The 14,387-nt window shown below is 45.4% G+C and overlaps 1 non-coding gene and 1 pseudogene across 4 annotated transcripts in view; one reads left to right on the forward strand and one right to left on the reverse strand.

The window, feature by feature from the left end:
• Positions 1-14,387, reverse strand: part of LOC116154110 (uncharacterized) — a 57,755-nt gene that overhangs the window by 4,327 nt on the left and 39,041 nt on the right. For all 4 annotated transcript variants that reach the window (XR_010381520.1, XR_010381521.1, XR_010381519.1 and 1 more), the window contains 2 exons: positions 2,456-2,647; positions 960-1,088 (listed from right to left, as the gene is read on the reverse strand). This is a non-coding gene — a transcript (uncharacterized LOC116154110). The remainder of the gene's footprint in view (positions 1-959; positions 1,089-2,455; positions 2,648-14,387) is intronic.
• Positions 3,272-4,511, forward strand: LOC105098686 (nucleosome assembly protein 1-like 1; annotated as a pseudogene).

Below are 14,387 nucleotides of genomic sequence, written 5' to 3' on the forward strand. Positions count from 1 at the left end.
TTTTTTTTTATGTATACTCACAAAGCTGTGTGACCATCACCACTATGTAATTTCAGAACATCTTCATCAACTTAAAAAGAAACCCCATGGCGGGGAGGATATAGTTCAGTGGTTAGACAATGGTTAGAGCACATGCTTAGCATGCACGAGGTCCTGAGTTCAATCCCCAGTACCTCCACTAAAATAACTAAATAAATTAACCCAATTACCTCCCCCTCAAAAAAACAAACAAAAAACCCTACAAACCAAATAAATAAAATTAAAAAAAAGAGAAAGAAACCCTATAACGCCCAGCAGTCACTCCCGTTTCCCCTCCTCCCCTGCCTCCATCAACCACATCCACTCTCTGTCCCAGCGAATTCTCATATCCTGGACATTTCATGTAAACAGAATCATACAACACACGGTTTTTGTATCTGGCTTCTTTCACTGAGCACCATGTTTTCAAGGTGCCTCCACACTGCAGCACGTGTCAGTACTTCATTCCTTTCTAATGCCCGAATCATAATCCACTGTATGAAAACACCACATTTTGTTTATCCATTCATCAGTCGATAATCATTTGGGTTATTTCCACTCAGAATGGATCAAAGACCTAAGTGTTAGGAGACAAAACTACAAAAATGCTTAGAACAGGGAGAAAGCTTCATGACATTAGGTTTTTGGTGATGATTTCTTGGATATGACCCCAAAGTACAGGCAATGAAAGAAAAAAACAGGGAACTCGGACCACATCACAAATTAAAACTTCCATGCATCAAAGGACACAATCAACAGTGAAAAGGCAACCCACAGAATGGGAGAACATATATGAACACCTAGAAACCATGGTCAGGACTGTCTGCAGGAGTAGAAGAAGGAGGCGTATTTCTCCAGGAGATCTGGTTTTCCAGCGGGGGAAGGTTTGTCAGCTCTGCCACAATTCTGAGTTGGGTATTCATAGCACTAAGGGGACTCACCAGGCCAGGAGACAAGATGGACAAAAGGGATCAGAGACGAGGTCTGTCAGTCATGAACCAGTTGGACCTCATCACAGAACCAGTCACCCCGATGACAGCAAGGACAAGACCGGGCGAGGCCAAGAGTATCTGAAGTGAGGCAGAAGAGGGGTCCCAGACAGAAGCCTGTTTGGAATTATGAGCAGGCAGAGGTGTGCCAGCCACCCTTCACCTTTCTTCTCTGACCTCCAGCCTCCCCGCCCTCCCTCATTATCAGCTGGTGATGGCTGAGAACCGGGAAGCACTCAGATGAGAACTACATCATTTTTTCCAACTGCCTATTCCACCAACTACCAATATCTGTACGTACACACTCTGCCTTCCCTCTGTTAGAAAAGAAAAAACGTCCCTGCTCCTCCTGGAGGCAAACCTCCTCTTATGCTCAGAGCCCCACCCTCTTGCTTTCTTGAGGGCTGACCTCAGGTCTACATTTACCTCGTCTCCCTGCATCATCAATTTCTCCCTCTCCACGGATCCTTTTCCAGGAGCAACTCTAAAATACCCTCCCTTGACACTTTGTACCCTTCCAGCCACTGTTCTCTTTGAAAATCTTGGAAGAGGTCTCCACGGTCACCGTCTCCATCCCTCACATCCATTACTCCCTGTGGTGAAAGTTACAGGGGGTCTCCGGGGCTGGCTCTCCCCTCACTCCTGGGCTCACAGGAAGATGTGCAGCCTTTTCACGTTAGATGGAGCCAGGCTCCTAGCTCTGGTCCGAAGGCTGTGGTCCAGGGGATTTAAGAGTGAAAAAGAGGTCCCCCCTCCTCGCCTGTCCTGCAGAGAGTGACCTGGCATGGTTACAAGACACCAGATGCACAGGAGGCTTATTTAAACAACAAATAAACTTTTGTTTTGTTAAGCCTTTGGGATTTCAAGGGTGATTCGTTATCCCTGCGTAATCTAATAATACTCCAACTCTACACTCTTCAAATCAGTCTGATCTTCACTTCACTGGACTGCACTCAACAAAGTCATCAGTGAACACCTGCCGAATCCAACTGTCACTATTATGTCCTCGTCTGTTGCCTCTCAGCAGACAGGGCACAGTGGATCACCTCCTCCTTTTTGAAGCAGTCTCTCAGCTTGGCTTGCCTGAAGCTTACTCTCCTTTGAGTCTTCTTTGCTGGATCTCCCTCATTTTCTCAACATCTACAGTCGGAGTGCTGTGTGGTTCAGTCCTGGATCCTCCATCAGCCTTTATTTACACTTTCTCCCAGGTCATCTCAATGATCCCAAGAGAGTCAAATATTATTTGGTTGCCACTGACACCCAAATTCATATCTCCAAGTCCTACCTCTCCACTGATTTCCAAACTCATTTATCCAACTGTCTAAGCATCTCAAACTTAACAAATCCAGTTAAACATGAAACTTCTAAAATATTATAGTTTTTGTTTAGCCCATGGCCACCCAGCTGGGGGCTACATTCCAACTTCTTTTGGGTTCTTTGGGACTTACCCTAGGTGCTTCTGGATCCTGGGAGGGGTGTGGGTCGAAGGGAAAATATTTCTCCTTCAATGAGAACATCTCTGCCTTTATTCTGATTTACATAATCAGCTTCCACTTAAGACTTAGGAGAAAAGAATTCCTCATCTCAGAAGCCATCTGCAGCAACCAAGATGTCCTTCAGCAGGTGAATGGACTGATAACCTGCAGTACACACAGACAATGGAATATTACTCAGCACTAAAGAAACTAGCTATTAGGCCATGAAAAATCATAGAGGAAACTTAAATGCATATTAAGTGAAAGAAGCCAACTTGAATAAGCTACCTACTGTATGATTACAACTCTGACATTATGGAAAAGGCAAAACTATAGAGGCAATAGAGAGATCCCTGGTTTCCAGCAGCTGAGGGTGGAGGAGACGGGTGAAGCACAGAGGATGTTTAGGTCAATGAAAATACTCTGTATAATCTAGTGATGGATACATGTCATTACACAGGTGTCCAAACCTATGGGATGCACAACACCAAGAGTGAACCCTAATGTAAACTACATGCTTTGAGTGGTTATGAGTGGTTATGTGTCTTCAACTGCTCTAAAAAACAGAACTTCCCAACACATGACTTAACTATAAGCTGCTCCATATGCTATTGGTCAAACCTACCAGCCTAGACTCTTCCTTGTCTTAAAAACCCTGCAGAAGACTCCAGTTCCCACCCTTTTAGCGCCATCTGCTGGCGGTGCCACCTCCCCTCCTCCCACTGTTGCCCCGAGTCACACCTGGGCAGCTCCCCGTGCTAGTTGCGGGTATTTGGTGTTTGTACATACAACATGGCAGACACTGGCAACAAAGAACGGTCTCAACTTGATCAAGGTCTGGATGATGCTAGAGAAGTAGAGGAGGGAGAAACTGGTGAAGAAACAAAAATCAAAGTGCTGACTGTTCAGATGATGCTAAATTCTCAGACGCCCACAGCCGTTCAAGAAAGACTTGATGGCCTGGCAGAAACACCACCAGGATCCATTGAAAGCTTGCCTAGGATAGTTAAAACACGAGTGAATGCTCTCAAAAACCTCCACGTTAAATGTGCACAGACAGAAGCCAAATTCCGTGAGGAAGTTCATGATCTTGAAAGAAAGGATGCTGGTCTCTATCAGTCTCTATTTGATGAGCGATTTGAGATTATTAATGCAATTTATGGACCTATGGAAGAACGTGAATGGAAACCAGATGAGGAAAATGAAATTTCAGAGGAGCTGAAAGAAAAGGCCAAGATTGAAGATGAGAAAAAAGATGACGAAAAAGATGACCCCAAGGGAATTCCTGAATTTTTAGTTGACTGTTTTTAAGAATGTTGACTTGCTCAATGATCTGGTTCAGGAACTCAATGAATCTATTCTGAAGCACTTGAAAGATACTAAAGTGAGGTTCTCAGATGCCAGCCAGCCTGCGAGTTTTGTCTTAGAATTTCACTTTGAACCCAATGACTATTTCACAAATGAAGTGTTGACAAAGATATATAGGATGAGGTTGAACCAGATAATTCTGATCCCTTTTCTTTGGATGGACCAGAAATTATGGGTTGTACAGGGTGCCAGATAGATTGGAAAAAAGGGAAGAATGTCACTCTAAAAACCATTGAGAAGTAGAAATACAAGGGACATGGGACACTTTGCACTGTGACCAAAACAGTTTCTAAAGACTCTAATTTTTCTGCACTCCCCCCCAGAAGTTCCTGAGAGTGGAGATCTGGATGCTGCTGCTGAAGCTGTCCTTGCTGCGGACTTTGAAATTGGTCACTTTTTACGCAAGCATATAACCCCAAGGTCAGTGTTACACTTTTACTGGAGAAGCTACTGAAGATGATGATGATGATGATGATGATGGTGATGCTGAAGGTGAAGAAGCCGACGAAGAGGGGAAAGAAGGAGATGAGGAAAATGGCCCAGATTATGACCCAAAGAAGGATCGAAACGCAGCAGAGTACAAGCAGCAGTGAAGCAAGATGTGCATGGACTGGAAGATAACCTGCCCTGGTCTGCCTTCTGCTTCCCTGGACAGGATGAATTTACATCACTTGACAAGCCTACTTCAAGCTTTTTGTTGTTTGCTTCTTTTTGTTTTTGCAGCCTAAAATTAAAATGTCAAAAAAAAAAAAAAAGAATTCAATCCCAGTCCACTCTGGTTCCAAATTCACTGCCACCATCATTCTGGATCTGAGCATCTCAGGGTACCAGCAGCACTTCTCCCAACAGCCACGTAGTAAGCTTTTCCCACATAAGGCAGCTGTCTTAGGAAACTCACAAGCTGGGCTGTAATTTGAGAGATTCCCATTAGAGATTAATGGCCTCCTGTCTTGAAGCATGGGGGATTATTGTGGGCCCAAGACTGGGGTATGAGGTTGGGGAGGAGGTTGAATCTGGTAGTAAATCTGGTAGTCAGGCGGTGGCCTTCCCTTGGCTAAGATCCAAGGAGGACCCCCTTATTTGATAGACCATGAGCTGGCTGCTTCTATTCTAAACCAGTGTTTTGTTTATTTGACTCAAGGTTGTAACACTTAGTACAAGACAAAGGAATTTGTAAGCCAAGGCAAAACGTGAATGTTTGGTGGAGAAGATACTGTTTTTTGTCTTTAGGAACCTCCTGGTTGAAGCAGCTACAGGGTCTGCATACTGAGATCTGTGCCAGGCTACACCAGAGACACACCAAAAGAATCCATTGTCCCTATCCTAGAGTGGCTCACGTCTTCAGCAGGGACAAAGACATTGTTCAAGATATGGGTTCAAATCCCATGAGTAAATTTGGTCAAATGAGGCTAGTTCCCCTGGATAAGTAATATCAAAACTGCTTTTGGTAGATGTGAATCAGTGGCCTCTTGGGTGACCGACCACTTTTGTCTTCAATTAATAAAAAAGCAGAAAACTTTGGTTCTGAGCTGCCAAAAACATCTGCTGGACAAAGATGCTCTAAAGATGAGAATTTCATAAACTCTAGGGCCCTACATCAGTTATTCAAAGTATTAATGACTTCATTAAAAGGAGTCTGTTTGGAGACTTCTGATGTTGGTAACTTGGTTCACATGCCAAATAGTAATCTTTCAGGCAGCATTATTCACAATAGCTAAAACATGGAAGTAACTTGAGTGTCCATCAATGGATGAGGGGACAAGCTAGCTATGACATGTCCATCCAATGAAATATGATTCAGCCTAAAAAGGAAGGACATTCTGACAGATAATACAACGTGGGTGAATCTTGAGGTTAAAATGCTAAACAAAATAAGCCAATCACAAAAAGACAAATACCGTATGACTCCACTTACAATATTTAGAGTAGTCAGAATCATAGAAGGAGAAAGTAGAATGCTTGCCAGTAGAAGCCGGCAGGGACGGGAGTGGGAAGTTATTGTTCAGTTTTACAAAATGACAAGAGTTAGAGAGATGGACGGTGGTGACGGTTGTAAACTTTGTGAATATATGTTATATCCCTGAACTGCACATTTAAAAATGGTTAAAATGAAACACGTTGCTCTAGGTACTTCACCACAAATGAAATTGGGAGAACGAGTACCCGAGATGGTTGATACCCCCGGACTCCTGCTAAGAAGGCTTCCTCCCTCATCCACTGGGTTCTCGATGTGCTTTTTAACAAGTGGCTTCACTTCCACGCCAAACTTCGTGCTTCCTGTCGACTTCCTGTAACACGTATTAACTTTCACTTCCGGTTTGCTTTGGCTGCTCTGTTTTGGATGTCACTTTCTTTTGAAGTCAACATTAACAACTCGGGTAGGGAGCCTGTATCTTTTTGTCTCAGTAAAAGCAAAAGCAATCAAACACCCTTGCGCTTTTCTCCTTTAATTCCAGTAGACGTCCAACACGAGCTATGTCGGGCTCTGTTGGTTTTTGGATTACTTAACTCCTTCTTTTACTTAAAAATAAAAGGGGAGAATTTTATTAGAAACTGTGCAGAGCCACAGGCCCCAAAGGACTGGGTCAAAACCTAGCCAGTGCGGACAGACAGCTCCACAGGGACAGAAGCAATTTGTAGCTCCTTTGGGGGCTGAGCAGAGAACGGCTATAGACTGCATTTCCTTTTTCCTCTTCTTTTCTTCCACTCAACTCTTCTGTTTTTCTGTTGTTTCCAGTCCACACTGAAGTCATCTTCATCCTGCCACGTGACAACATTCAGATCAGCAGCTCCAAGTAGACAGTGAGCCAGGGTGAGGTTCTCGTACTGTCCTAAAATGATTGCTGTTTCTTAGTAATTGAAAGGAAAGCTAATATGTGGGTTTTTTTGTTTTTTTTTAGATTTTTTTAAAGACAGCTTTTTTGGACTATAAGTAACATGAAATAAAGTGTACAATCTGATAAGTTTTGACCTATAGACCCAAGAAACCATTAACACAATCAAGAAACTGAACACATTCATCACCCCCAGGTTTTCTCATGCATCTTAGTTAATTCCCCCTCTTGCCCTCCTCATCTGTGGTCTACAGGCACCTGCTCTCTGCCACTACAGATTAGTTTGTGTTTTCCAAAAATGTATGAAATCTCATGGAATCAGCGTGTGTACTCTCAACTGTTTTCTTTCAGCCGGTATAATTATTCTGAGATTGGTTAATTTTGTTGCATGTCTCATTGCTGAATAGTGCTCCATTGTATGGCTATACCACAATTTGTTTATTCATCACCAAGCGGTGGACATTTGGGCTGTTTCCAGTTCTTGGCTGACAAGCAAAGGTGCTATGAACATTTATGTACAAATCTTTGATGGGATATAGGCTTTTATTTCCTGTGGGTAAATACTGAGAAGTGGAATGGCTGAACTGTATGGTAGGTATATGGTAAACTTTTTAAGAAGCTGCTAAACTATTTTCCAAAGTGGTGTACTATTTTGCACCGCCAGCAGCATTGTATAAGAACTAACATGTGATTTTTAAACATAAACTTTTCCAACGTTATTTCCTAACAGCAAGGGCTTTTTCCTAGGGGATCTAGGTGCTGTTCATTTTCATTTTTCTCACTCCCTTCTCACTACCTGTTCATCTTATTGTTTCCCCCTATTTATACATTCATGCTAAATATACACTTTTATCTGTATGATGACCTTCATACATTAAAAAAATTAAATGGCCTGTCCCTTCTCTCTTCCTGTCTCTCTCAGCTCTCAGCCACCTGGCTAACGGGCTTCAGTGGAAGGGACCCCTCCCTCCATCCCCCCTGTGTCCTGCCCGGTGAGTCTTTAAGGACTTCTGCAGTTCAGCTCTGGGGTCAGACAGGAGAGGCTGTGTCGGGTTCAGTGCTTCTTTGCTCATTGCGTTGGTGGCCTTAGGAAGATTCCCACACCGCTGATTCCCTGTTAAACTGGTGAGGTTGTTGCTATTCATGCTGAGGCTTGAACACAGAGCTCAGTTAATAGTGGGGATGGTGGGGATCTCCTCCTCCCGCTGCCCGCCGGGAGGGCAGATGGGAAAGAGGACCAAAAAGAGCTCCGGGTGATGGTGGAATGGAAAGTGGTACAATTCTTCCCTGACCAATTTGGCAACATGCAGAAAAGTTGAAGAAACTGAATACAATGCCCCAGCAATTCCTCCTAGAGGAATTCACAGAAATACACAGGAGGCGAGTATAAGAATCTTTGGTACCTCATTGCTTGTCGTGAGGAAAACTCAGGGCAGCCTGAATACTTCATAAGAGAACCGGTAAATATATTGTGGTCCTCATACAATCGGCAGAATACAGAAGAGAATGACTGAGTTGGAGCCACAAAGACAAACTTGAACAGCATAATATTGAGGGAGAAAAGTGGGATAGCAAAAGAAAACATCCAGCATCATAAGATCTGTATAAAGTTTAAAAAAAGTAAAATAATAGTTTGTATTGCCTTGATACATGTATATGTAGAGAAGTATAAAAATAAGTTTGGGAGTAATAAATACAAATTCAGAATAATGGTTACCTTATTCTTTGTGTGTGCAGAAAGGGAGATACACAGGGGACCTCAAAAGTATCTATTTTATTTTTTTAAAGGTCTAAAGTAAATATGGGGCAAAATGTTAAGATTTGATGAAGCTGGTGTGCAGGTACCTGGGTATTTTTATATATTTTCTATACACTTATTATGTTGGTGATATTTTGTAATGAAAAGTTAAAGGTCCTAATCAACCCACAGGATTCACAGAAACCGATTCCTTATAATCTGTAAGATTCTCCATCATATCTATTAAAAATAATTGATGTGTTTTATTTCACAGATGGCCCACAAGAGGGAGACCTAGAACAATTCAGTCACCAGACGTATAGATGTCTGTAAGGAGGCAAGGCATCTTGGGGGGCTTTGCCCGAACCCCGCTGAAACTAGGGACCACTGAGGCTCCTGTCTGGCCTCTGTCTAAGGCAGAGCATTTTTGACACGTTCAGAAATCTCCAGGGCAACCACTCATGGTAAAGAAGACACGTCTCAGGATGCAGTGAGAAACTGAACAGGGTTTAAAAAATGCCATTTCACGAGATGTTTGCAGAGTAAAGGGCACGTGGTGACAAGAGGAAAGAGGATTAACAGAGCGCAGGCAAATGTGTCCACTGGAGCCTGCGGCCAGGTGCTTGGGGTCTGCCCCCTGGGACAGCACAGAAAACCAGACACTTCCGCCGCTGATCCAGGGAACACGGAGAAATACTGGTCTAGCCATTCCTACCACGGCAGCTAGAAACAATATAGTCAGCGATGAGCACTGCCGTCTGCAGCTGTAATTTGCCTTTACTATTAGGAGGACCCTCTCAAAGGTTTAAAGTGTGTATGGAGATTTGCAAGCTTTTCCAGTCATGCTGCCTCTTATTTTATTCCTTTTTCATCAGGTGCCAAACGGTTTTAGTAAAAATTGTGAAGGATACATTAATTGAGTATAGTCTCTTCATTGGAGTCTTCGTGAACCAGGAAGAAACTGCCATCACTTTGGGCCATTACTATTTAATGCCTCCTCCCCTCTGGGAAGGCAGGGAGCCCCTACCTCGGCAGCAATCTTATCTCCAGTAGCAACCCTTGTGTGTGGAACTCAAAAAATGTTTGTGAAATGAATGCTATAGCCAGGTGTCCATCGACCAATGAGTGGATAAGCAAAATGCAGTGTATACATGAATGGAATGCTTTTCAGCTTCCACAAGGAAGGTGTCCCTGTTACAAGCTACAACGTGGATGAATCCTGAGGATATGTGACATGAAATAAGGCCATCATAAAGACACAAATACTATGTTTCCACCTATATGAGGTCCTAGAGTCACCAAATTCATAGAGACAAAGTAGAATGGAGGTCATCAGGGGCTGGTGGTGGGAGGAGGAACAGGGAGTTCGTGTTTAATGGGGTCAGAATTTCAGTTTTAGGGAGATGAAAACGTTCTGGAGGTGACGGTGGTGATGGTCGCACAACGTGCTGAACACTGCTGAACTATGCACTTAAAAATGGTTAAAACGGGAAATTTCATGTTATGTATGTTTACCACAACTTTAAAAATAAGGAAAGAAATTCATGCAATAGAACACTGGAGAGAGTAAACTTCCCTCTGTGCAGGCTGGAAAGGCTCTGGATGGTTCTAAGTTAGGTAAGTGGGCCCCCCCCCCCCGGCTGCACGGTGGGCGTGTAGGGACTGGGGACAGTCCGGTGCTCGCTGACCCCACACTCAGGAGGCTGAGTCTGGTTCCGGGTCCAGCACATGGGTCTTGCTCCCCCCAAACATGGCCCCCAGGGGTCATGTTTCAGTTGAATGCCAAGAGAAGCTGGGACCAACAGAAGCCAAGGGAGAGACGTGAGAAACCACCCCACCTGGTGAGTTGTATCACAGGTAAGTGGGATCACGGAAACCACCAAGCAGCGCCGGGGTAGTGAGGGAAGACCTGAAAGGTCTTTGTGCCGAGAATACACTTTGTTGTGTCCTTCCCCCCCACCACACCCACCAGGGCAAGGTTCCTGGGTGCACAGGATCACTGGTCACAGCCGACGAAGAATGGGGAAAAGGCAGGAGACAACAAAAAGAGCACCTGCAGGAAGAGTGAAACCCTAGCACATCTTCAATTTCAGAGACAGAAGGTGGATTCTGCAACCCACGCATCTGGGACGTGGAAGTCGCTCCAGGCAAGGTCCTGGGTTCTAGGACCCAGAACAAAGGGCATCCTTGGAGGGAAATTTGTCACCTGGAGAATTATGGTCCTCCAGAATTCTCAGAAAAAGGCTGCCACTAACCCAATTCATGAGTAAAGGGTTTTCACTACACAATCAGGTAACAACTACGACCAGATCTTGGCTTTAACCCACGTGTCAGGCTGTTGCTCTATGAGGTAACAGAAAATATGCATGTTTATTGGTCTCTGCCAGGGTTCCTGGCACAGAGCTCTGAAATCATCTGGAATTCCCTGGCTGATAGTAGTGATCAGACGCTCAGAATATCCGGCCCCTGTACCTGCCTTGCCCCCTACCCATTCTCCTGAGAGGGGAGGGGGGATGGGCATGGAGTTAACCATCTATCATGCCTCAGTGATGAAGCCTCCATAAAAATCTCCAAAAAACGGGCTCATTCTCTCCCTCTCCCTCCCTCCCCCTCCCCTTCTCTCTCTCTCTCCCTCCCTCTATGATTGATTAGCAATGCCTACTGCAGGCACAGAGAGGCGGTGGGGGGTCTGCATGCTACACATTTGCCACCTTTGTTCTACTTTACCCTTGATAACCCCCAACCCATTCTCCCTCCTGCCCTGGAAGCTTCTCCCTCTAGAGTAGAGCTGCTCAGAGGTACCTGCTCATGTGGGTGTGGCATCTCTCTGCCACCTTCCTGACACCGACCTCTGGGTGCTGCAGCTCAGAAATGTACAGCCTCCATTCAAGGGGCAAAGTACGTGAGAACCTCTAGCGTAGAGTCAGATTCTCTTTGTTTTAATAGCTCTTTAACGACACAAATATAAAGTGCTCCACCTTTATGGAAGTTTGAACTCTTACACCTTCTCAACAATTTTACAAACTAAATCCCCAAACACCATAAAGCCACACTAATTTAATGCAGGGGATGATGCTAGTTGGCTGAAAGCAAACCTCTTATGTTTGTTTTAATAGCAGGAAAAAAAGAAGGCAGACTTAGATCTGGTTTAATGTTTGATCTGCTTTAGTATTTCTGGCTCTAATCCTAATGTGGAGAAGGTCTTTTTGTATCAGTATATTGTGCAAATGTCATTATTAACTTAAAGGCTTTGGGAGCTGGTTCAGAATGGTCATACCTTGTATTTAACCAAGTTCTGCCAGGCAGCGATCTGAAACACCAACTTTTTTAAATCTTTTTTTTTATTGTATTATTTATTTTATTCTGATGGGGGTTGGGGGAGGTAATTATGTTTATTTTGGGGGTAGGTGGTGGGGATTGAACCCAGGACCTCATGCATGCTAAGCAGGCACTCTGCCACTGAGCTCTACCCTCCCCACCGAAACGCCAATTTAAATGGGATGTTATTAGAAACTATAAAGCTGTTGCTCAGTAACAATAGGGTTAGCATGAGGTGATACTGAACTGTATGTTCAAGAGATATCCAGTTTAAGATTGGTGGAACCAGGTAGGAATTAATCACTAAAACTGGTTATTAATGGCCATGGAAAGGAAAAGAAAAAACAGTTCAGGTGTCAGCACAGGCTGTTGAAAGAAATCAGTGAATGCCGAAATGAAGTATTCATGCAGTTTCCAGAATGATCTGACCATAACTCAGGTTTCTCATTGTCGCAACCACTTTTTCTTCTCGTTAAAGTATCCAAACTGCACGGAACCCCCGGCTTGCTCAGACACACTGGGCTTCACACTGGGGGTGCCTTTACACGTCAGGACCCTGCTGATCTTTTCTCAGGAGCCCGGTCCCTCAGCCACACGCACCCAAGTCTCAATGGATTCAAAACTCAGGAAAATGATACCTTAAGTATGAAAATGGCTTTCACCTGCAAATCATCACTGCCAAAGAAGAGCGTTAGCATATGAACTATAACACAATTTAACAGGACGGCAATATGATTTACCCCAAGTCCTGCGTGTCAGGGACATAACACAGGCTCATGATCAAATCTGATCCAATGTCCCCCCATGGAGGACAGCACCCCAGGGCCCTCCTTGGGGTGTGCTAAAGACTGTGCCCCCCTCAAATCCATATGTTGAAACTACATCTGGCAATATTAAGTTAGATGTCTCTTGCATGTAGATTTCAATATTGCCTGGTAGTAACTTTATCCCAGTTGTGATGATATTTGGGGGGGGGGTTGGCTTTGGGAGGTGATTAGGTCATGAGGACGCCCTTGTAAAGAGACCCCAGAGAGCCCCCCTTACCCTCCGCCATGTGAGGACACCACAAGAAGACAGCTGTCTGTGAACCAGGAAGTGGGCTCTCACCAGACCCCAAATCTGCCAGCACCCTGATCTGATGAGAAATAAATGTCTGTCACTCCTCCTTGAGTGGCCCTGGCTGAGCTGGCTCAGGCCTCCCGGTCACCACTCCCTTGCCCAGACCTGTGGGACAGGGAACAATTAACCTGCTGATGGAGGTGGGGATGCTTCGTGAGGCAAAGGGACAGCTTGAACAGTGTAGAGCCCCCACCTCAGTCTCCCTGCACAGGTAAGGCCAGCTGCATCTTCCCAGGTCCCGTGGAAAAGGACTGTCTGTCCCACAAGACAGGGTCCCCTTCCCAGTGGCTCAGGGCCTACAAGAAGCTCCCAGCTCCAGGACACTAAGTTCACTGCCCCTCCACTAGTTAACAGTATTTCAAGGTCTGCTGTGTACAAACCACCCAACTCTCAGTGGTTTAGAACCACAGCCACTCAATTAGCTTGTTTGATTCTGTGACTCAGTTAGCTTGATGAGACTCTGTTGGGCGCTCAGTTCCCCGTGCTCTCCATCAAGGCTGAGGCCACCTCGGGGCTGGCCTGCACTGGAGCCTCCAGATGTTGGTGGCTCAGCTGGGAGCCGGGCTGAGCGGGGGCTCTGGGTGGCTCTTCTCCAGGCCTCTCCACGTGGGTTTGCTAACGGACTTCTTCCATGATGGCCTGGAGCTCCCTGGAGCACAAAAGAGCGGCCCCAGGTCTTCCCAAGGCCTAGAGCTGGAATAGTACATCACTCCTCGGTCTCAGGACCGGCCCAGGTGTGCAGTGGGCAGGACTACACAGGGCATGGAAGATGGGAGGGGCCGTGTTCACCGGAGGAAACTGAGGCATGGAGAGAGGGGGTCACTCAGGCTCAGAGCTGGAAAGAGCTGGTATCTTGCCAAGATTCAACACCAAAACTCAAGTCAGCCTAACTTCAAACCACTTTCTCAAATACTGCTTGGTAATCCAGGACACAGTAAGAGAAGGGCAGAGGCTAAACCAGTTGTCAGGACTAACGGCCACCTTGCACTGAGGCTCACACATTTTTTTTTAACTGGAGGTACTGGGGATTGAACCCAGAACCTCGTGCTTGCTAAGCATGCACTCTACCCCTGAGCTGTCCCCACCCACCCCCGGTCAGTTTTTAAAACAGCTTTCAGCTATGCTCAGAGAAACAGGAACGAGAAGGAGGCCCCCTGCCTGGGACAGATGGTGAAATTTAACAGATGAAAACCACAGAGCTGCTGAAGCCTTATTTGGCTTCTGTTCTATCAGGGACCACGGTCTTCAAACCACGAAAGGCAGAACACATGCCAGCCCAAGGAAGGCTGGGCGATGCATCAGACTTTGAGTCAGAAAGACCTGGGGTTTGCCAAGCTGTCCGCACACCAGCTGCTCTAATGGGAGCAAGCCACACCCACTCTCTGAGACTGCGGTCTGACCTCTAAGAGGGGATAATACGAACGGCGCTCAGGTGATCTGAGGGTTAAACAGGATGATGTGAGGATGCACAGGACAACCTGGACCTACCCCAGAGCTAGGCTCACCAACATTAACTTTTACTGGGGAG

Source organism: Camelus dromedarius, chromosome 7, assembly GCF_036321535.1.
Source record: "Camelus dromedarius isolate mCamDro1 chromosome 7, mCamDro1.pat, whole genome shotgun sequence".
Taxonomy (NCBI): Eukaryota; Metazoa; Chordata; class Mammalia; order Artiodactyla; family Camelidae; genus Camelus; species Camelus dromedarius.